Raw genomic sequence first — 23,392 nt, 5'->3', positions numbered from 1 at the left:
CCATAGACCAAACTCTGAACCCATGATGCCATACCACTGACCACTCAGTACTTAATTTCATAAGATTCACCTGTTAATGAAAAAACAAAAACATGGTCAGTGCCTCACATCTCAACTAATCTAAATGGCTTAAAAGGCCCAGCAAGAATATAATTATCATGGCCAGAAGCAATTCAAAATAACAAAAGAAAAGGGACAGGGTTAAAAGGAAAGACTATAAACTGTACATTTTAGTTTAAAAATAATGTTTGCATTTAAGAGTATTATACTGGAGAAAAAATGAGAAGAAGAGAGGTTATGATTTACAGTCTCTTTCTGCTGGAGTAGGCTGTGGCTTGCACTATTATGGGCAAAGCGGGAGTAGGTTTCATTACACAAAAAAATTGGTTTTCCTGGAATAATAGGTTTTTCCTTATTTTAAATGTTGTGGTGATGCAGCATTCCTCAAAATTTCTGGCCAATCATCACAAAACTTGGAATCCCTGTGTTATATTTTTTCATTTCAATATCCTTAATTTTGCAACAACAAAGTACTTTATATTAACTGCACATCAGAGATAAAGTGGTTTCAGTTCCATTAAGTTCCATTCATCTTCCTAACCAGCTTATCCAGAGCAGGGTCACAGGGCAGATTGAACCTTTCAGTGGAAGCAATGGACACAAGCAGAGACAATCTCTGGGTACAAGCCCATTACAGAGTGAACCAACACACACAACCACACATAAGCACCAACTTAGCATCGCAAGTTGTCAACCAATTTCTTAATAAGAAGTCAGGTCATTTTCAACCTACTAAGTCCTGAACAGGGTCACAAGAGGTTCTGGAGCCAGTATAGTGCATAAGGCAGGAACAAACCCTGACAGGGCAAGTTTTTTAATTATATGGTGAGCCACAGCCTAGGCAGATTTCTGCATTTGTCAGCATCTGGGAAATTTAGACCTCAGTTAGGCATGTATAGTCCCCTAGTGCAGGCTGTAGCTTCAATTAACATCTTTAAATAATATTAAAATTAAACTTAGAGGTATTTTTCTCCATTTACTGTAATGGAATCTGCCTCAAAAGCCTTGGGGCGGAGTTTCGTGACATCATCAGGCCTCCCACGTAATCACGCAGAACTGACTGTCAACGAGTGCATAGAAACCAGGAAGACCTCTAAAAGCGCTGAAGAAAACATGCATCATATAATTGAGAAGGCAGCAAAAGAACAAGAAGCTTAGTGAGTGACATATACTACTATATTCATGAGTGTCACATTTCGAAAGAAAGTGCGGTAAACCTAAACTTTTTTAAATTAAGTTCATAGGACAGGCTACCGCTACATGCTTCTATGCCCACGGGTAATGCGGATACAAGTTTAATGAGAGGACGAGGATATAAACGTAGAGTTTTGATCACTTTGTAACTAAGTTAAATTGCAGGAGAAGGGGTGTTGAAAAATTCTGAGAGACTGTGTTTGTACTGACAGTTAGCAAGCGGTGGGGGAGTCACGTCATCATCTCCTCCCATTTACCTAATTCTTTTGTCCTGAGCTGAGCTCCGCGTGCTAACGCTGTCTTTCGAAGCAACTTCATCACACTGCCACCAACACTACAGAAAATCCACAAGTTAATGCACATGCTGTTTCTAGAGTTTCCACACTGAATCCTCCAGGCACTACTTACAAAAGGTTACATTGACAATCGTGTTACGTTATTTTTAAATCTTTCCTTTCTTAGCGCAAGTTAATAGCTGAGAAGCTTCGGATGCATGTGCTCCATAACGCTGCTAAAAATAAATGTGACGAATCACACTTTGCATTATACAAAGGGAACTTTTGTCATCGTATGATTTCCTGATACACCGATTACTTGATCAGTGCATCCTATTCATTTACCCTCGCGACCACCTTGGTTTGAGAAGAAGTATGAAAAAAATAGAGGTTACAGAAAACAGATCACCAATTCAAGTTTTATGAATAATCGATTCGCCATCAATAATTGTTTTGTGGTAAAGCTACATTTCAGTGCAATCCTCCTTCCATTTTATAATTTTTCCGCCACTAGCCAAGGATTAAATGAATGGTAAAAAAGCACGAGCGAAGAGAGGGTGACCGATGAGGCAGGGTATATATATGACAGCAACACTCATGACAATGTCAATCATGTTGCTATCATTATTAAAATGTTTCTTTCTTTTCATTACTTCTTTAACACACTACCTCCGCTGCGAGGCGCGAAATATTTTGCTATATATATATATATGAATGACCTCCAAAGAGCGCTGAGACTTTTGATATCGTGAACGTGTCTGCAAAACTGGGTCTCCACCCAGCAAAGCGAGCAGCCGCACGCGCTGGCGAAGAAGCCGGCCTTTTTGAGACGCTGACTGGGCGCTTTCTGCCTTAAGTCAAAGTGAGCACTTTAATTTTTTTTTTCATCCTCCTGAGCTATAGCCCAGACAAGTGCAAACACGGACCCCTTTTCTACACTGCGGCAAACTAATATTAAGGCGATTCGCATTTTCTTTTCACACTTATACGATGAGGTCGTCAGCTCGATTATTAAGACACGTGACAATGCCCAGTGGAGGACTGACAGTGCCATCACAGCCGATTAATGGCAGGGACGCCTCACCAGTCTACATACAAAGACCTTTCGCTGAACACTTTCCCCCAAAAGGCGCATCATCATAACGCTGGGGCTTAACACATCTCTATACTATATAAAAGAAAGGAAACTTTCCTTTCTTTATACCTTTTTTCCTTTTATCCCAAACCAAAGCCTTCTCTTAACACTGCAGAGGACACAAAACTAATTTTCTTTAATTGTTGGTAATTCCGCAAGGCACATTACCAGAGGCAAAATTTGAACGTTCACAAGAAAATGTAATTTCTATACTACAGTCATTGTAGCACCTTTCAAAAGGGATCTACTAATGAGATGATCAATATACATTTTAGCTGCTGTTAGTACTACTTACCTGTTGTGTTACACACCTTAAAATGGAAGTTTGCCCGCAACCACTCCTAGTAGTAGTGCTCAATGTGTACCTGGGTACTTCTTAAAAACGTTAATGTTTTACTGTTTAACAACTTATAGACTATATTTTATTTTCCCTTGCACTCCAGTGACCAAAGCTGTACACACACACATATAGACACATACTGTACATATATATACACATATATATACCTCTCCTCCTTGAACCGTCACCTTATCGTGGTGGAGGGGCTTGCGTGTCCCAATGATCCTAGGAGCTATGTTGTCCGGGGCTTTATGCCCCTGGTAGAACCACCAAGGCAAACTGGTCCTAGGTGAGGGATGAGACAAAGAGCGGTTCAATAAACCTCCAATGAAGAATAAAAACTTGGACAACGTTTTCCCTTGCCGGGCGCGGGTCACGGGCCCCCTCTGGAGCCAGGCCTGGAGGTGGGGCTCGATGGCGGCGCCTGGTGGCCGGGCCTGCACCCATGGCTGGCTCTGCCGGGCACAGCCGAAGAGGTAACGTGGGTCCTCCTCCCCATGGGCTCACCACCTATGGGAGGGGCCCAAGAGGTTGGGTGCAGTGTGAGTTGGGTGGTGGTGGCGGGGACCTTGGCATGGTCTGATCCTCGGCTACAGAAACTGGCTCTTGGGGCGTGGAATGTCACCTCTCTGAAGGGAAGGAGCCTGAGCTAGTCTTGCGAGGTCGAGAGGTTCGGCTAGATATAGTTGGACTCACCTCGACACACAGCTTGGACTCTGGAACCAATCTCCTTGAGAGGGGCTGGACTCTCTACCACTCTGGAGTTGCCCCCGTGGGAGGCGCGCGAGCAGGTGTGGGCATACTTATTGCCCCCACTTGGAGCCTGTGCATTGGGGTTTACCCGGTGGGCTAGAGGGTGGCCTCCCTCCCCTTCGGGTGGGGGAAGGGTCCTGACTGTTGTTTGCAGCGTATGCTAACAGCAGTTTGGAGTATCCACCCTTTTTGGAGTCTCTGGAGGGGTTGCTAGAGGGCATACCTTCTGGGGATTCCCTCGTTTTGCTGGGAGACTTCAATGCTCCGTGGGCAATGACAGTGAGACCTGGAAAGGCGTGATTGGGAGGAATGGCCTCCGATCTGAACCAGAAGCGTGTTTTGTTATTGGACTTCTGTGCTCGTCATGGATTGTCCATACGAACCCACCATGTTCAAGCATAAGGGTGTTCATATGTGCACTTGGCACCAGGACACCCTAGGCCTCAGGTCGATGATCGACTTTGTGGTGGTGTCGCCGGACTTGCGGCCATATGTCTTGGACACTTTCGGGTGAAGAGAGGGGGGAGCTGTCAACTGATCACCACCTGGTGGTGAGTTGGCTTGATGGTGGGGAAGATGCCGGTCAGACCTGGTAGGCCCAAGCGTGTTGTGAGGGTCTGCTGGGAGCGGCTGGCAGAGTCCCCTGTCAGAAGTAGCTTCAACTCCCACCTCCGGCAGAACTTCAACCACGTCCCGAGGGAGGTGGGGGACATTGAGTCCGAATGGGCCATGTTCCGTGCCTCTATTGTTGAGGCGGCTGACCGGAGCTGTGGCCGCAAGGTGGTCGGTGCCTCTCGTCGGGCGGGAATCCCTGAAACCCGTTGGTGGACACCGGCGGTGAGGGATGCCGTCAAGCTGAAGAAGGAGTCCTATAGGACTTTTTTGTCCTGTGGGTCTCTGGAGGCAGCTGATAGGTACCGGCAGGCCAAGCGGAGCAGCTGCTTCGTTGTTGCTGAGGCAAAACTTCGGGCATGGGAGGAGTTTGGAGAGGCCATGGAGAGCGACTTTGGACGGCTTCGAGGAGATTCTGGTCCACCGTCCGGCGTCTCAGGAGGGGGAAGCAGTGCAGTGTCAACACCGTATATGGTGGGGATGGTGCGCTGCTGACCTCGACTTCGGGGCGCTATGGGTCGGTGGGAGGAGTACTTGAAGACCTCCTCAATCCCACTAACATGCCTTCCAATGAGGAAGCAGAGCCTGGGGACTCTGAGGTGGGCTCTCCCATCTCTGGGACTGAAGTCACCGAGGTGGTCAAAAACTCCTTGGTGGCAGGGCCCGGGGTGGATGAGATCGCCCGAGTTCCTTAAGGCTCTGGATGTTGTAGGACTGTCTGGGTTGACACGTCTCTGCAACATCGCATGGACATCGGGGACAGTGCCTCTGGATTGGCAGACCGGGGTGGTGGTCCCCCTCTTTAAAAAGGGGGACCGGAGGGTGTGTTCCAACTATAGAGGGATCACACTCCTCAGCCTCCCTGGAAAAGTCTATTCGGGGTTCTGGAGAGGAGGGTCCGTCGGATAGTCGAACCTCGGATTCAGGAGGAACAGTGTGGTTTTCGCCCTGGTGCGGAACAGTGGACCAGCTCTTCACCCTTAGCAGAGTCCTGGAGGGTGCATGGGAGTTTGCCCGACCGGTCTACATGTGTTTTGTGGACTTGGAAAAGGCATTCGACCGTGTCCCTCGGGAATCCTGTGGGGGTGCTCGGGAGTATGGGGTACGGACCCCTGATAAGAGCTGTTAGGTCTCTGTACAACCGTGTAAGATTCGAGCCCGCTTCCAGTGAGAGTTGGACTCCGCCAGGGCTGCCCTTTGTCACCGATTCTGTTCATAACTTTTATGGACAGAATTTCTAAGCGCAACCAGGGTGCTGAAGGGGTCCGCTTTGGTGGACTCAGGATTGGGTCACTGCTTTTTGCAGATGATGTTGTCCTGTTTGCTTCATCAGGCCGTGATCTTCAGCTCTCTCTGGATCGGTTCGCAGCTGAGTGTGAAGCGGCTGGGGTGAGAATCAGCACCTCCAAATCTGAGAGCATGGTCCTTAGCCGGAAAAGGGTGGAGTGCCCTCTCAGGGTTGGGGGAGAGATCCTGCCCCAAGTGGAGGAGTTCAAGTATCTCGGGGTCTTGTTCACGAAAGTGAGGGAAGAATGGAGCGTGAGATCGACAGGCGGATCGGTGCGGCATCCGCAGTGATGCGGCTCTGCATCGGTCTGTCGTGGTGAAAAGGAGCTGAGCCGTAAGGCAAAGCTCTCAATTTACCAGTCGATCTACGTTCCTACCCTCACCTATGGTCATGAGCTATGGGTAGTGACCAAAGAAGAGAGATCAATAATACAAGCGGCTGAAATGAGTTTCCTCCGCAGGGTGTCTGGGCTTTCCCTTAAAGATAGGGTGAGAAGCTCAGTCATCCGGGAGGGGCTCAGAGTAGAGCCGCTGCTCCTCCCAGATCGAGAGGAGTCAGATGAGGTGGCTCGGGCATCTGATCAGGATGCCTCCTGGGCGCCTCCCTGGTGAGGTGTTCGACACGTCCAACCGGGAGGAGGCCCGGGGAAGACCCAGGACACGCTGGAGGGACTATGTCTCCCGGCTGGCCTGGGGACGCCTTGGGATTCTCCCGGAAGAGCTGGAAGAAGTGGCCGGGGAGAGGGAAGTCTGGGCCTCTCTGCTTAAGCTGCTGCCCCCGTGACCCGACCTCGGATAAGCGGAAGAGGATGGATTGATGGATGGATGGATGGATATATATACCTGTGTGTATGTTTGTATGTGTGTGTATATATATGATGTAGATAGGTATGTATATATATATATATGTGTGTATATGTAGATATGTACTGTATATAGATATGTATATAGCTATGAAGATATGTATGTGTATATATATGTATATATGTATGTATAACCCATTATGACAGCAGCAATCCAAGCTGTGAGAAACAGTAAAAGGAGGCGTCTCAGGCGCGTGGTAATACATTTCTGATGTGCAGCTAGAGCTAAAACAACTTTGTGGCGCTTGCCGCCAAATACACAAAACAATTACTTTGACAACCATATGTTACATTATTTTAAAATGTTTCCTTTTCTACATAACTTCTTTAATACCGACATCACTGTAAAGCGGGGTATTTTGCTATATATATATATATATCACAGCGACACTCATAACCATGACAAAACAATTACATTGACAATCATGTTACATTATTTTCAAAATGTTTCCTTTTGTTTCTCTTTCCTTCTTCAACACACTACTTCTCCGCTGCCAAGCTGTGGGTATTTGATATATATATATATATATATATATATACTGTATATATATATATATATATATATATATAGATATAGATAGATATATATATATATATATAGATATGAGAAACAACACTCATATCAATGACAAAAACAATTACATTAACAATCATGTATACGCTATTTTTAAAATTTTTCCTTTCTTTTTTCTTACTACCTTCTTTAACAATCTACTTCTCCGCTAAGGCTGGTATTCTTCTAGTGTATATATATATATATATATATATATATGTTTGTGTATGTGTTTTGAAAAACATATCCTATGCATGCACTGGGAAAGCGCCCAGTGATGTAACCTGGGTCACAGGGTGTTTTCGGTGTCTTTCAACATCTTCACCCAGGAGACCTGGCCGCGGTCAGTCAGACCCCAACTTGTGCCCCATCAGCAACTGACCAGGGATCTGCCCTCTTAATCCAGAGCCACCTGGTGGCTCCCTATGCAGCTTTAATAGACAATCTAATGGCCTTCCACTCCCACTCCCCCTAAGACACACAGCAACATCAGTGAACATCCTGCAAATCCTTTGACAATCCCACCTCAATGGGACTTGAAGCGTGTTTGCCAGCCTTCCCTATGACATTGTTCCACAAGCTCCTAGTACTTTGCACGCTTGTGACTTTGTTGGTATTGTGGTATTGTCACTTTTCAGAGGAGACATTCAGTTCAGATTATCATTATACTATGTATACCAAGTTGTATGTATACATAACAACATATTTAACTTAAAATTCAACTAAGATGTTTCCATGTGAGAGAAGTTAAACTACAGCAATGAAGTGATGAATTTCTTCAAAAACATTGTTCAAATTGCCTTACTGTTTAGATTTTCTACTGTTCATTCATGGGTCCTAATGTGTACTTGCACAAAATTCTTAATACCATTACACTGTCACCACCAGACTGTACTGTTGATTCTAAACAGGACGGTTCCCTAAAATAATGTCACTTGCACTAAATTCTTTTAATTTTTCTAGCATTGTGCAAAAAGAATCATGTTTTCTCCAAAAAAATAATAGCACTATGAGCATGTAATGCATGGGATATTGAACTGGATACTTTGTGCAAAGATGGGGCTGTACTTTTAAAATAAAAATTTCAACTGAGTGTACGGGAAAAATTTCTATAACTTAATTTGTATCCTTTAAATTATAAAATAAGTATAGATTTGTTTGCTTAAAAAGAGTATACCATAAAAGTGGAGTGGAAAATTCTGTATGGAAATTAATATTTTCTATTGGCATAATTTAATATATTTTTTATTACTGTGTTACTATATGTGTATTTTATTTAAACTATATTATAATTAAGTGCTGCATGGTAACACAGTGTTAGTGGTGCTGCCTCACAATAATGAGACCAGGGTTAATGTCCTCCCTGCTTGGAGATTGCATGTGGACATGTGCACTGGTTTCCACCCACAGACAAAAGAAATGCAGGTGAGCTAGTGTTGCTAAATTTGCCCTACAATGTTTGTTTGTGTGTGTGTTTGCCCTCAAATTGACTGATGCCCCATTACCTTGTGTCTGGTGCCTGGAATATCCTCCAATGCCTTTTGCTGCCGCTCTCCTGATAACAACACTTTTAGCAAAATTTGCCTTAATTCTACACTTTCTTAGCTTTTTAAACTACTTTTATGTAATGCGATAGTTCGTGGATACAGCCGCATTTGAATTGCATGGATTTGGCTTAATATTTACAGATTTTATGGACTCTAATTTGACTGGGAACAGCTGAGTCTGTAGATCACGGGACGAATCCTGCTACCTCCTCCTGCTATGCTTTCTGCTGCTTGTATATCGCAGCTCATCTATGCTACGCACTGCCTGTCCTACGGTTCCGCTCTGTGCTGCACTGCTTCTCCACTGCTTTTCAGATAAGTATTGTTCAGTATCATGCTAAAATACTCTCATGACAAACTCTTTCTTATCAAACAGTTTGTCCAGAGCAAATGGTCTGACTGGAACATTCTAAAAGAGCGCCGGTATTTTGCAGCACCTGAAATATGTACATCGTGGGTCAGGTCGCCGCCACCACCAGGCTGTAAATGAAAAGACAAATGGCAGCATTTGTTCAGGAATAAGCCGTCCTTCTCATGGCCCTGGAAATAGAAGTGTCAGTGTGCCAAATTTACATTATGTGGAAATAAACCCTGATCACGGCTCTGTGCAAAAAGATGCCTCATTAACTAATATTGCTCTGTTTAACTCGAGATCTCTTAATGGCAAAAGCATTGGTGCTGTCAGAAGTCATCACTGACACCAAAACATGATATACTGTGTTTAACGGAGACTTGGCAAAAACCAAATAAATTTATTTCTCTCACAGGCTTACTCCACATGGTTTCACCTTCCATACAGAACCTGCAGCTCTAGACAGGAGGTGGGCTTGCAGTAATTATCAGAACAGACTTAAGCATCAAATGAATCCCAATTGACTGTCCACTGTCTTTTGAGTGCCTGGCTCTTAAATCCAATAACGGAATCAGGTCCTGTTTCACTCATTGTTCTTTATCGTCCGCCAAAATACAATGCATCCTTCTTATCTGATCTGATTGAACTTTTAACCCACCTAAGCTCTTATTCTCAGAGAATTATCCTTCCTTCAGCGTGATTTCAAATATCCATTTTGACACTACTACATCTAAACTGAGAAATGAATTCCTATCCTTACTGGACTGTTTCGACTTGACACAACATGTTGATTTTCCCAACCACTCTGGTGGTCAGTATACTGGATCTGATCTGCACTTCTGGACTATCTGTTGCCAACATTTACAGCACTGACTTGGGACTCTCTGACCATAAAGCAGCATTTTTCACTGTCTCACTGCCTTTCCCTCCTCTTACCTGTAAACGACAAATTTCTTACAGAAACCTTAAAAATATCTGTCCATCTATCCTATCTGGATCCATTTCTGATCTTTTACTGTCTTCACCTATTGCATCAACACTAGATAGTCTTGTTGACCACTATAACTCAGCCCTTCATTCAGCATTAGATTAAACAGCTCCTTTAAAATATAAGGAGGTTTCCTTTAAACGTTCAGCTCCTTGGTATTATTCAGAATTGCGATCTATGAAAGCAGCTGGCCGATGCCTTGAGAGAATGTCACGTAAGACTGGCCTCACCGTGCACATCCAGGCTTTCTCTGACCACCAAAGAACTTACAGAGAAGCACTAACTGCTGCTAAGAACACCCACTATGGCAGAATAATAGTAAGTGGCCACGATAACCCAAGGGTTTTGTTCTCTGTAGTTAATAAACTACCGAACCCGCATCTGGCCCAACTACCTGTTCTACTGAAGTCTGTGAGAAATTCCTCCACTTTTTCCGTAAAAAAGTTAAAGATCTAAATAATTCAACTAACATAAATACATAATCTGTTTATATCTCTCCCTGTTTTCCCACTCCATCCAGCGCCTTCCCTAAGTTCTCACCAGTCACATCTGCGTTTGTTAATAACCTGCTTTGTAAGATGAGGCCGACTACTTGTGTACTGGACCCCATCCCCAGCACATTCATGCCATAATCCGACTGTTAATACAATAATAAACTCATCCCTTGACACTGGCTCTGTGTCACTCACTTTTAAAATCGTTTTAACACCCAATGTTAAAAAAGTCTGGTCTTGATGCTGACAATCTTAACAATTTCCTGCCTATTTCCCATTTACCTTTCCTGTCAAAAGTTCTTGAGTGTGTTGTAATAACTTAATGGAACCCTTTCAGTCTGGTTTCAGGGTGCAGCACAGCTGTGAAACTAGATAGATAGATAGATAGATAGATAGATAGATAGATAGATAGATAGATAGATAGATAGATAGATAGATAGATAGATAGATAGATAGATAGATAGATAGATAGATAGATACTTGATTAATCCCAAGGGAAAAATTCCCATACTCCAGCAGCAGTATACTGATACAAAGAAACAATATTAAATTAAATAGTGAAAAAAAAGAAAAATAATGTTAGCATTTACTCCCCCGGGTGGAATTGAAGAGTGCATAGTGTGGGGGAGGAACGATCTCCTCAGTCTGTCAGTGGAGCAGGACAGTGACAAAAGTCTGTCACTGAAGCTACCTCCTCTGCCTGGAGATGACACTGTTAAGTGGATGCAGTGGATTATTCATGATTGACAGGAGTTTGCTTAGTGCCCGTCGCCTCTGCCACAGATGTTAAACTGTCCAACTTTACTCCTACAATAGAGCCTGCCTTCTTAACAAGTTTGTCCAGGCTTGAGGCGTCTTTCATCTTTATGCTGCCACCCCAGCACACCACCGCGTAGAAGAGGGCACTCGCCACAACTGTCTCGTAGAACATCTGCAGCATCATACTGAAGATGTTGAAGGATGCCAACCTTCTCAGAAAGTATAGTCTGCTCTGACCTTTCTTACATAGAGCATCAGTATTGGCAGTCCAGTCCAATTTGTCATCCAGCTGCACTCCCAGATATTTATAGGTCTGCACCCTCTGCACACAGTCACCTCTGATGATCACAGGGTCCATGAGGGGCCTGGGCCTCCTAAAATCCACCACCAGCTCCTTGGTTTTGCTGGTGTTAAGGTGTAAGTGGTTTGAGTCGCACCATTTAACAAAGTCTTTGATTACTTTCCTGTACTCTCCTCCTGCCCACCCTGATGCAGCCCACAATAGCAGTGTCATCAGCTAACTTTTGCACGTGCAGGACTCGAGTCATATTGGAAGTCTGATGTATATAGATTGAACAGGACGGAGAAAGTACAGTCCTCGGCGCCCCTGTATTGCTGAACACAATGTCAGACCTGCAGTTCCCAAGACGCATATATTGAGGTCTGTCTGTAAGATAGTCCACAATCCATGCCACCAGGTGTGAGTCTACTCCCATCTCAGTCAGCTTGTCTCTAAGGAGCAGAGGTTGGATGGTGTTGAAGGCGCTAGAGAAGTCCAAAACATAATTCTTACAGCACCACTGCCTCTGTCCAGGTGGGAGAGGGATCGTAGCATATAGATGATGGCATCCTCCGCTCCCACCTTCTCCTGGTATGCGAACTGCAGAGGGTCGAGGGCGCGTGACCTGTGGCCTCAGGTGGTGAAGCAGCAGCCGCCCATGGTCTTCATCAGATGTGACGCCAGAGCAACAGGCCGGAAGTCATTCAGCTCACTAGGACGTGATACCTTTGGGACAGGGGTGATACAAGATGTTTTCCAAAGCCTTGGGACTCTCCCTGTTCCAGGCTCAGGTTGAAGATGCGCTGTAGAGGACTCCCAGTTCCAACGCACAGGCCTTCAGCAATCGTGGCGATACACCATCTGAACCCGCTGCTTTGCTGGCACGAAGTCTTTTCAGCTCTCTGCTCACATGGGCTGCTGTAATTGTGGGTGGGGATGTCTCACCTATGCTGGTATCAGCAGAAGGATGGTTGGAGGATGCAGTACCGAGGTGAGAGTGGGTTAGGGTGATCAAACCTATTAAAGAAGTTGTTCATTTGGTTTGCTCTCTCCACGCCTGTCTCGGATGGCGGCACCCCGCTCGAGCTGCAGCCAGTGATAATCTTCATCCCATCCCACACTTCCTTCATGCTGTTGTTCTGCAACTTCTGCTCCAGCTTTCTCCTGTACTGCTCTTTGCGCCCTGAGCTGGACTCGAGTTCCTTCTGCACGCACTTGAGCTCATGCTGATCACCACCTTTAAAAGCCCTTTTCTTCTGGTTCAAAAGGCCCTTGATGTCACTTGTAATCCATGGCTTGTTGTTAGCATAGCAGCATACTGTTCTTACTGGAACTACAATGTCCATACAGAAGTTGATGTAATCAGTTGTGCAGTCAACAGCCTCTTCAATGTTCTCACTATGTGACCCAGCAATATATCCCAGTCTGTAGTTCCAAAGCAGTCTCTCAGAGCCTGCTCTGCCTCAGGGACCACTTCCTGAATGAGCGTGTAGTTGTAGGTAGGCCTCACTCTTGGTTTGTATTGAGGCTGAAGCAGAACCAGGTTATGATCTGCTTTCCCAAGCGCAGGCAGGGGTGGCGCTGCGCGCCTTTAACGCTTGCATACAGTAGGTCGATAGTCCTGTTTCCCCAAGTGTTACAATCCACATACTGGGAGAAGGCAGGTAATGTTTTGTCCAGCGTTACATGGTTAAAGTCTCCAGCGATTAGCACAAGTGCCTCAGGGTGCTGCGTTTGTAACTTAGCAACTGCGGAATGGATGATGTCACGCCATCTCCGCTCGCTTGAGGGGATGTAAACAATAACAGCAATCACGTGTCCAAACTCTCTGGGCAAGTAATAGGGGTCAGACTTACAGCCAACAGTGGAGATTTTAACGCTTACATGTCCTGAGTTGCACCACTTTGTATTGACATAGAGAGCGAGTCCTCCTCCTTTCTTCTTTCCGCAGGTACTTGGCCTCTGTCCGCTCTAACTGTGCTAAACCCGGTAGCTCCACGTTAGCATCTGGGATGGTAGACGTTAGCCACGTTTCACTAAAACATAGCAAGCTGCATTCTCTGTAGGTTCTGACATTTTCACCAGCACAGCCAGTTCGTCGATCTTATTTGGTAGTGAGTTTACATTTCCCAGGATCACAGAAGGCACCGACGGTTTATAATGCCATTTTCTCTCAAGTTGTCTCGATTTAATCTTATCTTTTATCTTTGCGCTGGCTCTGCTGCCTCGATAACGTCTTCTTACCTCATCAGGCAAATAAGGAACCACAACGGCATAAGCATTTCTTCTTAGGGCTTTAAGCTGAGTACTTGAATAGGCAATTCTTGGAGTGTAAAAATCCATGTCAAATAGTAAAATAGTAAAAAGTGTCCAGGGAGCAATTCCACATAAAAGAAAGTGGTAGAAGTGATCAGTGAAATAGAGAAAAATAGAGATAAAAGGTAAAAAGATAAAGTCATATAATGGAGCTGCTGGAAAGGCTGCCACCGGATGCGCTACCGGAAATAATGCTACGGGTAATCAATGATTTGCTTATTGCAGCAGACTCTGGATAAACCAGCATATTAATTCTATTAGACCTCAATGCAGCATTTGACACTGTCAGGCATGACATTCTACTGTCCAGAATGGAGAACATGCTGGGTATCTCTGGCACTGCCCTCCAGTGTTTCAAGTCCTATCTGAGTGATAGGCAAGAGTTTGTTAATCTTGGCAACAGCAGATCCAGCTTGGCGTGAATCACACAAGGAGTTCCACCGGGCCCTGTCCTCGGCCCTCTTCTCTTCTGTATTTATATGCTTCCCCTTGGCCATATTATCTGTAGATATGGACTGGGTTATCATTTTTATGCAGATGATACTCAACTCTACTTAAATGTTAAAAGTGGAACTTCATCAGAGTTCACAACCTGCCTTAGTGAAATTAAAACCTGGATGGAGCAAAACTCTTTAAAATTAAATTGCAACAAAACTGAACTCCTGCAAATTGGGACTAAAATGCAACTTAATAAAATGAGTTCCTTCCCAGACCATCTTGGCGGTGATCTCATCAGACCTGCCTCTACTGCAAAGAATCTTGGTGTCATTTTTGATTTCTCCCTTTCTTATAACGCCACATAAATCACATTAAGAAACCTTCTTACTTTCACCTCCGTAACATATCCCATGTTCGCTCTATCCTCTTCTTTTCTAATGCTGAGAAATTTGTCCATGCTTTTATCACATCCCGCATCGATTATTGTAACTTGCTTCTGGCAGGTGCCCCTTCTAATCTTATATTACAGCTCCAGCTTATTCAAAACTCACCTGCAAGAGTCCTCACTCGAAACCAGCAGCAGTGAGCACATCACACCCATCCTGCTCTGTATTCACTGGCTCCCTGTGTCTTACAGAATCGAAAATAAAATCCTACTAATAACCTACAAAGCCTTAAATGACCGTGCACCAAACTACATTAGTGACCTTCTCCATCACTATGTGCCTGCCCGCCCACTTAGGTCCTCTGATTCTGGCAATCCTGTTGTGCCCCACACTAATCTACACTCCATGGGTGACAGGGCCTTCAGCTGTATTGCGCCCAGACTCTGGAATGACCTACCGAATTAATCAGATCAGCTGACTCCATGAATTCTTTTAAAAAACAACCCAAACTCATCTGTTCAGAAAGGCTTTTAGCTCTACTGTAATTGACTTTATTACCCTTCTCTCAGTTTACCTCTCTGTCAAGACGCTCATGTAACCTGTATGTGTGTGTACTAGTCCATCAATTACTGTATGTTGTCTGTTATGCTTTTTTTCTCTGAATTTACTATCTTACTCTTCTGTATTTATTTATTTGGTTTGTAAAATGCTATATACTGTATACCCTGCCATTCTTTCTTATATTCTGTAAGTGCATTAAGCATGGGAAAGGCGCTATATAAATAAAATGTATTATTATTATTATTATTATCCATCCATCCATTATCTAACCCGCTGAATCTAATAGGGTCACGGGGGTCTGCTGGAGCCAATCCCAGCCAACACAGGGCACAAGGCAGAAAACAATCCTGGGCAGGGTGCCAACCCACCGCAGGACACACACACAAACACACCCAGCATACACTAGGGCCAATTTAGAATTGCCAATCCACCTAGCCTGCATGTCTTTGGATTGTGGGAGGAAACCCACGCAGACACGTGGGAGAACATGCAAACTCCACGCAGGGAGGACCGGGAAGTGAACCCAGGTCTCCTTACTGCAGGCAGCAGCGCTACCACTGCCACCCTATTATTATTATTATTATTATTATTATTATTATTATTATTATTATTATTATTATTATATTATTATTATTATTATTATTATTATTATTATTATTAACTGCCTTGTGACCTTCCCCTAGATAATCATGTCAGGAAAATGGATGGATAGGTTAGAACATTAGAATAACCTAAAAGAAAACAGGTCATGCAGCTCAGCAAAGCTTACCAGTTCAATCCACTTAATTCTTCTAAAAAAAATCAAGTCTAGTTTTAAAAGTCCCTAAAGTTCTACTGTCTGCCACATTACTTTATGGCTTATTCTAAATGTCTATGATTCATGTCTAAAGAAAAACGTCATAATATTAGTGTAAAATTTACTGTTAAGTTTTCAATAGTGTCCCCGTGTTCTTCATGAACTCATTTTAAAATCACAGTTTCGATCCACTGTACTAAATCCTTCATAATTTTAAACACTTAAATCATGCCTCCTCTTAATTTGCTTATTTTAAACTGAAAAGACTCAGCTCTTTTAAATCTTTCTTTTTAATTAATTCCCTGGGCAGTCCTGGGAATTAACAAACCTAGTTGCTCTACTATAGATTTTTTCTAGTGCTGCTATGTCCTTTTTGTAGCCTGGAGACCAAAACTGTAATCAGCACTCCCGATGAGGCCTCACTGGCACGCTTATAAAACTTAAGCATAACCACTTGGACGTACTCTACACATTATGTTATTTAAACTAACATTCTATTATCCTTCTTAACGGCTTTAGCACACTGTCCGACAGTGTAAAGTCCACTACAACTCCTAAATCCTTCTTATAAGGTGTAGTTTCAATTTTCAAACCTCCCATTGTGTATTCAAACCTAACATTTTTACTTTTTTATTGTATTAAATTCCATTTGCCACAAAGCTGCTCAAGCCTTTATGCTTTCCAAGTCCTTCTATAATGATATAACAGATTCCAAATTATCTGCTAATCCACCTGCCCTGGTATCATCTGAAAACTTAACCAGGCTGTTACTTATATTCCTATCTAAATCATTTATATATTTTCAAAAAAAAGCAGAGTCCCTAGCACTGACCCCTGTGGAACACCATTCTTAACATCAGCCAATTCTGATAAGATTCTAAGGTGCACCCACCAACAAATATCACCATGAACTCTCACTTCTTTTACTTTGATGCCCAGCCTCTCATGGGGCACCTTATCAAATGCTTTCTGAAAGTCCAGATAAATAATAATGCCTCAAGGGTTTATATTTGTACTCGCTAACCTCCTTAAGAACTCAAGGGTAAATATTATCTGGTCCTGGAAATTTATTTGAATTCAGCCTATTTAACCTAAGCAGAACTGCTCCCACTGCAATTTCCAAATTACTCAGTGCCTCCTTATTAGTATGTCTTTTTTACCACTGGGTGGTTATCTGCTTCCTCACATGTGAAGACCTCAGAAAAATGGGAGTTTAGAGATAATTCACTGTCTGGATTTTTTAATTCCCCTATACCATTCCTGATACACTTCACTTCCTCCTTGACTGTTCTTTTACTACTGAAATACTGACATAATCTCATTTGGTCATCTTTCTTATCTGCTATATTGCTGTCTAACTGACATTCCATCCATCCATCCATTATCCAACCCGCTATATCCTAACCACAGGGTCACGGGTTCTGCTGGAGCCAATCCCAGCCAACACAGGGAGAAAGGTAGGAAACAAACCCTGGGCAGGGCGCCAGCATTTGGTGTTTGGCCAACATTCAGTGGGTCTGAAGGTAACGGTCGCTCCAACTGAGTGATTAAGTAGCTGGAGTGACCTGTAGAGGAGTTGACTTGGCCGTCGATAGGAGCGTGAGTCGATGAGGCTTTGGGCTGGTGTAGTACTGGCGTGAGCGCCTTGGCTGCTGGGAAAATTGTCCAAGTCTTGGTCCAGTTGGGGGCCCGACCTAGCCAAGGAGTGGAGGGCTACTGGACCTGAGTGATTGGCAGCTGTTCCTGCAGGTAGGCGACTCTCTTGTTGAGCATCCCAGATGGGTGTAGTAGGAAAGCCGCCATGGTAGCTGAAGACACCGGCTTTTAGTGCTTGAAAAGACTGCTTCCTGGTGAACGCTTTTAACCTCATTTTAAAGGATTGTTTTCGTATATTTTTAACCCTCCACATTTCTTTTATGGATTATTTATTTGATGAAGACTTTGAAAACCACTGCACTTTATTTAAACATTTTGTTTTTGTTTTGATATCTATACTAATAAAAAGCAAAGCCCTCACTGACTCACTAACTCACTCACTGACTGACTGACTGACTAATTCATCACTAATTCTCCAACTTCCCGTGTAGGTAGAAGGCTGAAATTTGGCAGGCTCATTCCTTACAGCTTACTTACAAAAGTTGGACAGGTTTCATTTCGAAATTCTACATGTAATGGTCATAACTGGAACCTATTTTTCTCAATATACTGTAATGGACGTTAGCTCGATGGTGGGGGCGGAGCTGCGCAGACATCATCACGCCTTCCACGTGAATCACATGAACTGACTGTGACCGCAGTACATAGAAAAGAAGGAAGAGCTTCGCGATGAGAACTAATAAGTCTCAGGAACTGACCCTACAAAAGGTTGCCATTAATTTCAGGCAAGATTGCTTTTCTCCTGGACAACTATACGTTGCCTTCTCAAGAGTGAGCTTGAGCAGCTTGGCATATTACAACCAGAGTGCTGAACTGACAACGTGATATATAAAGAGAACTATAATAATTGTAATAAATGAACAATAAAACAGCGGAGAACCCGTGGATTAAATAAAAAGGCAGCATCCTTGGTAAAGCAAGGAAAAAGGTTGGCTTTATATGTTGTTCGCTTATAAAACATCGGAGAAGCTGTGTAAAGGCTGCTTACAAAAAACAGCCGGAGCAGGCACTCAGCTAAAGAAAGGAATCGATAAATATTTATAATCGTGATAAACGAACAAAAATAGCGCAAGCCACGGATTAAATAAAGGAGATGGGTACCTGAACAGTAAAGTAAGTCTCGAATAGCTACACAATAACTATAAAAATCGTAATAAACGAACAATAATACAGTACTGAACTGCGAAGCCTTATATGGCGTTCATTTATAAAGCAGCGGAGAAGCTATGTGAAGGCAGCTACACAAAAAACCAGCAGAGCGCCACACTCTGAATGTATTCCTCGCATCACTGTTATACCCTCTGATCTCCCATTTCAATTCAAATGCCTCAAATTTCCAGTAAGGCTCTGCTTTGTGATGACAATTTTCTGGGACCCCCAGCAACAGCTGCTTGCATCCCAAGGAGATATATATATAGATAGATATGGATCAATATAAAGTAGATAGATAGATATATAGATAGATAGATATATATATATATATAGATATAGATAGATAGATAGATATATAGATATATATATATATATATATATATATATATATACTAGCAAAATACTCCAAGGCCAGCGGAGAAGTAGTGTGTTAAAGAAGCAATGAAAAGAAAAGGAAACATTTTGAAAATAACGTAACATGATTGTCAATGTAATTGTTTTGTCACTGTTGTGAGTGATGAGTGTTGTTGTCATATATATATATATATTACACACACACACATAAACATATACATATATATACATATCTATACATATACACATATATACATACATATATATCTACATATATACACATACATATATACACACATACATACATACACACACATATATACACACAAATATATATATATATATATATATACATACACACACACATATATAAACATATATATACATATACATATACATACATATCTACATATATACACACACAGCTATTTCTATCAGTGCAATACGCTGCTTGTTAAAACGGATAACTCCCGCCTTACGTGCAAGTCTGCATGGATATTATGAACTATCAGATTTGTTCAAGTTCTATTTAAATTTTAAATAGAAGGAATTTTTATTTAGTCGACAGAAATATCTTTGGTAGGAATGGTAAAACAGACAGGAATATTATTCCTGAATAAATCAACTCAAACCTTAAACAACTTATAATATTTTGCTCTCCATAAAAATATATCCTGTCTAAATTATACAAGTTAGAAATAAAGTAAACATTAAAAGAACAAACATTCAAATTTCTTTACTCTTATGTAATTTTATATAAAAATAAACTTAGATTTTAAATATCCCAAAAGATTTTGCTCTCCATAAAAATATATCCTGTCAAAATTATACAAATTCAAATATGAACATGCTGCATAACAAAACCTGGAAATATAAATAAAATGTGTTCCTTTCAGCAATAACAAATCAAATCATTCAGTTGTCTTTGCTCATATGTCATTTTAGAGCTGGACGCCTGGCATCTTTTTTTGGCAACAAATTCGTTTCTGTTTGGTGTGAGGTTCTGTGTTGTGGAGATTCTCAGGATGGATTGCAGGTGCTCATCAGTGAGGCGACTCCTGTGTGCTGTTTTGTTAGTCTTTATCACTGAGAAGAGCTTTCACACAGATATGTGCTACCAAACATGCACAAGGTTCGAGCCGCATGTAGACGGACTTTTTGTTCTTCAAAGTCACCAAAGCGTGCAAACTCAGTGCGCTCAGTTTATCAGCAAAGTGCGTATTTGGGAACACCGTAGTGACGACTTGGTTTAACATTACTTGGCAACAGGGAAAGTGGGGCAAATTGCACTGGTGCATTTGTGTCTCCCATAAAAGCAGCTTCACTTGAAATCACTTTGTGATTGTGCACGGGTAAAAACGTCCGCTGAAGTGTCAGATTCTTATTTAATTATTCTGCTTTCTGTATCTTCTGCATTGCATTCAGGTTACCCTGATGTTTTGTCTCATAGTGCCGTCTTAGATTAAATTCTGTAATTACAGCCACATTAGCTCCACAAATGAGACACACGGGTTCAGTAAACATATACTCAGCCTCCCATCGTTTTTAAAGGCTCTATTTTCAGAATGAACTTTTCTCTCCAGCATCGTGTGAGCTAGCTTCGCAATAACTTGCAGCATCATAAGCTAGACTTGATTAACGCGGTAAGTGTTCGGCAAGGCAGCTGAAGCGCTGCATTATGGGATCTGTAGTTTATTGTGTTACCAGCGCTTCATATACCCGGGCCATTAATAACAATAATACAGTATATAAAATGATCTCGGGCGGATATAATTACGCCGGGCGGATGTGGCCCGTGGCCCTTGAGTTTGACAAATATGGACTAAATAGAACTTGAAAAGATATATTTTTGAAATGTGATCGCAATTCAGATAGAGTTGACGCGACTACAGCCTGCATCCTCCCTCGCTCTTACTTTTTACCGCTCATCTAATGAATACACTGAGTATGGCTTTACCAAAACAATCATTGATGGCGAATAAAGTATCCATTATTCGAGTATGTAGATCGGGATATATATATACATATATATATATACCGCGTATCGCAGCGGAGAAGTAGTGTGTTAAAAAAGCTAGAAAAAGAAAAGGGAACATTTTAAAAATAACGTAACATGACTGTCAATATACAGTATTTGTTTTGTGAGTGTTACTGAGTGTTGCTGTCATCAAGGATTTGATTATCATTATTTCTTTCAATCAGGCTCGTATTTGTAGGATGTGTTGTGTTCAAGTTACATTCCGTGTTTGTCAATCGTTGTAAAGATGACAGGTTTCTTTCATCGATTCGTTTCTTACTTCTTCTTTATCTGAGACCTGACACACTGCATGCACGGGTTTTTTTACACTGTCTTCCTTTAGCGGGACATTGACTTTTTCCACCGTGTGCTTTGTTTCCGCAGTAGCTGGATTTATGAATATGCTTTATGAGGCTTCATATTTTTGCTGCCTTTTCAATTGTGTAATTCGGTTTTGTTCAGCGCGAACTGTTGCTTTTATCTGTGCACCGCGCCAGTTCACGTGAGCCGCTCGGTGTACATGCATCGAAGGTTCCCAGCTGTGCTGGTGCCATCTCGTGCTATGTCCGTGGCTGTATTTAATGTTACCTTAGTCCTGGCACTTAAAACTTTCTCTCGCAGTTTCGCTGAGTTTGTGTCAAACACCACCCTGACCATCTCATCTTCCTCTCCATAAACACAGTCCTTCACCCGTGAATATTTAGTGGGAGTTTGCTATTGGATTGCCGCTGACGGACGGCCTTATATGGGCAGGCACTAAATTACAAACGCCAGCGGAAGCCTGTCTATGAACTTAATTTAAAGTGTAGGTTTACATCGTGCTTTGTTTCAAGTAGCAGAACTCATGAATATGGTTGTATATGTCACTCGCCGCTTCTTATTGTTTCGCTGCCTTCTCAATTATATAATGCATGTTTTCTTCAGCGCTTTTTGGAGGTCTTCCTGGTTTTCTATGTACTGCGTGATTACGTGGGAGGCGTGATGATGTCACACGAAACTCCTCCCCACGGCGTTCAAGCTCATCTCCATTACAGTAAATGGAGAAAACAGCTTCCAGTTATGACCATTACGCCGTAGAATTTCGATATAAAACCTGCCCAACTTTTGTAAGGAAGCTGTAAGGAATGAACCTGCCAAATTTCAGCCTTCCACCCACACGGAAGTTGGAGAATTAGTGATGAGTGAGTGAGTGAGTGAGTGAGTGAGTGAGGGCTTTGCCTTTTATTAGTATAGATATATATATATATAGATATAGATATAGATATAGATAGATAGATATAGATAGATATCTAGATATATATATATATATAGATATAGATATAGATATAGGTCAGTGGTGGCGAACCTATGGCACGCTGCAAAGGGGCACTCAGAGCTCCTCTCAGTGGGCACGCCGCACGCGCGCCCGAAAGCACAGAGTTCGCTACTATAAAGCCAGAGGAATGCGGGGCCGGCTGCTCCCCTTACCGCCTCCCCACTTCACGCGCCGAGGACTTTTCTCACATCACCCGCCCCTCTGCCCAGCAGCCCAATGGGAGCGCTTCCTTCCTCTCCTGTCTGGGGTAAGGCGGACGGCACACATGCTGCTTGAGGGTGCGGCACGGACTGCAGCCTTTTGAGTCTGTGATTCCCGTGGTGGGGTTGGAGGGGATGTGGTATAGTGGGTCCACAGCTCAAAATTGAAAAGGCCAGTTTTAACAGATAATTGCCGCACTAGCGGCTTAAAGGGGGTTATGGTAGAGTGGCCGGAGCGGTTTCCGGGAGCTTTGTGATGCTGGCAGTCCTCGCTAACGCACAGGTGAGGAGTCGTCCGCATCTGTAATTATTGCCGGGAGTTGCTAATCGCCAAACCTGATCCACGACCCCGTAATATATGATGGAAGCTTTGGGGGCTGAGCTTAATAGGGAAGACCTGCGTGAAACACTTGAGAGGATCGAAGGGATGACAAAGGACAGCACAGTTACTTATGAAAATGAAATCCTTAAAGTGTGGAATTCTCTGCCAAATAATCTTTAGTCAATGAAGGCACTTGAAATTGCTTTCCTTACTTTGTTTGGAACATCTTATGCTTGTAGCAAGCAGCTGTTTTCAGCTTTAAATTAAATCAAATCTGACACCAGAAACAGACTAACAGATGACCTGAGTGCTGCATGTGTTGCTCTCAAGCTTACAAAAGTGTGAGCCAAGGTTAGACAAATTATCAGCATGCATACAACAGCAAAA

Source organism: Polypterus senegalus, unplaced genomic scaffold (genome assembly GCF_016835505.1).
Source record: "Polypterus senegalus isolate Bchr_013 unplaced genomic scaffold, ASM1683550v1 scaffold_1101, whole genome shotgun sequence".
Classification (NCBI taxonomy): Eukaryota; Metazoa; Chordata; class Cladistia; order Polypteriformes; family Polypteridae; genus Polypterus; species Polypterus senegalus.
Note: the sequence above shows the minus strand (reverse complement) of the source record.